The sequence below is a fragment of the Octodon degus genome, unplaced genomic scaffold (genome assembly GCF_000260255.1).
Source record: "Octodon degus isolate 3935 unplaced genomic scaffold, OctDeg1.0 scaffold00045, whole genome shotgun sequence".
Taxonomy (NCBI): Eukaryota; Metazoa; Chordata; class Mammalia; order Rodentia; family Octodontidae; genus Octodon; species Octodon degus.
The window spans coordinates 2,283,614-2,287,185 of record NW_004524621.1 but is presented as its reverse complement, the minus strand read 5'-3'; positions in this window follow the sequence as shown (position 1 = coordinate 2,287,185).

Here is a 3,572-nt window from a genome sequence, read left to right as displayed (position 1 = left end):
GCTGGCTGGCATGTGGTGCTGGGGGATTGAACCGCGGTCCCTGTGCTTTGCTAAGTTTGTTCTAAGTAGGTGCTTTAGACCACTGAGCCATCTCACCAGCCCATGCAGTGTGTTCTTGCCACTTTCTGAAGCAGCTCTAGAATCCTCTTTCCTAAGAGTCTTTAGCTGCACTGTTCTGGCTGCCTCAGTGTCCTGAATTGATAAAAATTTCCCTTTCAAGGTCATTTTAATTTTGTTTAAGAGCCAGAAGTCACACAGCACCACATCCAGTAATTAAGGTAGGAAAACACGGTGTCATGTTTTTATCTTTCTGTTGGATGGTACTTGCGGCCATAGTCACCATATTTTTTATCATATCTCGTAAAGACACTCAGGAAAGAGAACTCCAGAACAGGCTCAGAAAGTGGCCAGAACCATAGGGTAGCCAGGGGGAGGAGCTGAGTTGGATTTATGACTATGTCTTTTCCTGTAATAGATTTTTAAAACTGTAAACACCTACCGTGTATCTGATTGCACAGTGTGTGTGACAAAACTGCTGCAGGCTGACTGCAAATCCGCATGCATGGCTAAAATTCAAGCTCCATTTTACCAGCTAAAATGTAAGTATCCAATGAAAGATGATTGGTATTTCCTAATTTGTAGTAAAATTTTTTCCAATATATTTTTGTTTTTGCTACTAGGCCTTGAACTCACTGTTAAAAAAGTTTCACATATAAAAAAAAAGTTTTTAAATGTATAGGAGGGGTCAGAGATATAGCTCAGCAGCACAATTATCTGCCTGACAAGCACAAGGTCTTGAATTTGATTCCTGATGCAAAAAAAAAAAAAAAAAAAAAAAAAAGTATAGTTGACACTTATGTACCTAGCACCTAGATTCTACAAATCCTGTCACTGTTGCACTTGCTGCATGACTTCTGTTTATCTATTCATGCCTCCTCCCACCACTAATTGTATGTTTTAAAAAAAATTTTTTTTGAGGCAGGGTCTCGCTATGCAGTTCTGGCAGGCTGTGTGCTCACTTTTGTAGCTCCCAGGCTGACCTCGAACTCAGAGAGATCCTCCTGACTCAACCTCCTGATTGCTGGGATTACAGCCATGCGCCGCCACTGCTGGTTCCGGTTCTGGAGCTGCATGGTGGGTGCCCACATCCAGGGCCAAAATGGGGGTCCAGGGCCAAGATGGCATGCCGGGGCATCTGGGGCCAAGACCACATGGCATGTGGGGCTGGGGATTGAACTTGGGTTCTTGTGCTTGCCAGGTAGATGCTTATGCCTCTGAGCTCTCAGGCCCCTATAAGCTTAAAAATTAATTTCAAAATCAGTTGCAGCATCAGGGCATTTCCCTCCAAAACATCAGCACACTTCAATAAAGGCTAAATATTTGCTTATGATTCTATTTTCTCCTCTGGAGGTGAAATTTGCATGTGATGACTGGTGCACATCTTAAGCTTCCTGTCCAGGTCTGCACCTGGGGACCTCAAATCTCACTATGTTACACAATAGTCACCAACTTCCCAGGGGGTCCCTCACACTTCTTTCCAACACAGGCTAGTCTTGCCTGTCCTAGACCTTCATATAAATGGAATCACACAGAATGTACTCTATTTCTTATTTATTTATTTATTATGTATTTGGTTGTTACAGGGTCTCACTATGCAGCTCAGACTTATCGTAATCTTCCTGCTTTCAGCCTCCCCAGTGCTGGGATTACAGGCATGCACCACTGTGCCCAGACTCTGGCTGGCTCAGCCCGCCCTGGGGGCTGGGCTAGCACAGCATGTGATGCTAGGGATCAAACCGTGGTCCCTGCACTTACCTAAGCCTGCCTAAGCAGGTGCTTTAGTCCACTGAGCTATCTTGCTGGCCCCTCTCTTTCTTTTAAATTGGGGTATGTCTCACTGTGTTGTCCATACAGGCCTTGAAATTACTATGTAGCCCAGGATAGTCTCAAACAGCAATCTTCCTCCACCTCCTAAGTGTTGGGACTACAGGTATGCACCCTCCTGCCCTGCAATATATACTTTCTGAGTAATGTTTGTGAAAATCACCCATGCTTTTCCCCATACACATACTTGTTCACTCCTTTTCATTGCTGAGTAGGATACCAGTGTATGAATATCTGCGATTTGTTTATCTTTAAGCTTTTTAAAATTATTTATTTTATTTATTATTTATTTTGAGATGGGGTCTCCCTGTGTGGTGCAGGCTACCTTTGAAAACTATATATAGCCCAGACTGGCCTCAAACTCAAAGCGATCCTCCTGCCCCAGCCTTCTGAGTGCTGGGATTATAGGTGTGTACCACCAATCCTGGCTCCATTCTTTTGTAGGTGAACATCTAAAGTGTTTCTAGGGGCTGGGGAGATGGCTCAGTGGAATAAGTGCTTCCCTGGCAAGCTCAAGGGTCTGAGTTCAATCCCTGGTTCAGTCTAAATAAATAAATAAATAAATAAAAGTAAAGTTTCCTTCCTTCCTTCCTTCCTTCCTTCCTTCCTTCCTTCCTTCCTTCCTTCTGAATAAAGCAGCCAGGCATAGTAGCATATACATATAATCCCTTCATTTTAGGAGGCTGAGGCAGGAGGATGAGGAGTTCAATCCTAGTCTGGGCAATTTAGCAAGACTCTGGCTCAAAATATATAAGAGGAATGGAGAAAGCCCCCTCGTTTGCCTTGCTGTGCATGGCTCTGATAGGCACAGTGTCTATCTGTGAGGATGGAACTCAAAAGGGCCAGATCCTTCACTTCCACGCCACTGTAGCCTGTGTGGGATTCAATCCGACTTGCCCTTCTAGGATTTGGCTTGGCAGGTGAAGCAAAGACGAGAGAGACATGACTTTGAGGGCAGCTTGTAACTGGCCTCTTCCTGAGGCTTCTAATGCCTGGATGACTAGAGCTCTCCTAATTCACAGTTTTCCCAGGGAAAGTGACACATACCTATAAATTCTAACACTTGGGAGGCTGAAGCAGGAAGATTGCCAGGAGTTGAAGGCCAGTGTGGGCTACATAGTGAGACCCAGTTTCAAAAAATCCAAAAAACCCCAAACAAACAAAACAAATAACAACAACAAACCCAAGCCAGCATGCTAGAATCTTGATTTTTTTTTTTTGTTTGTTTGTTTTTGTTTTTGTTACTGTTGTTTGCTTGTTTTTGTTTTTGTCTTTTTTGAGCTGGGGATTGAACTCAGGTCCTTGCGCTTGCCAGGCAAGCGCTTATCCTACTGAGCCATCTCCCTTTGTACCAGAAATCAAACTCATGACCTCGCATTTACAAGGCATGCACTGTGTCACTGAGCTAAATCCCTGAACCTTGCATTTCTTGTTATATAACATAGCAAGAAGACCCTTCGCTTCCCAGCTTCCAGCATCATGAACTGAACAAACCTCCTGCTTCAGCTTTCCAAGTGCTGGGATTACAGGAATGCCCACCACACCTGGCTAAAGTATTTTGACTCAGGTAAGTTGAGCCCTCTGATCTTGTATTTTTCCAAAATTGTTTTAGTTAGAGGTGGGGGTGTACTCAGTGGTAGAAGCTTGCAAAATTTCCTGCATTGAATTCCCATAAACAAAACAAAACA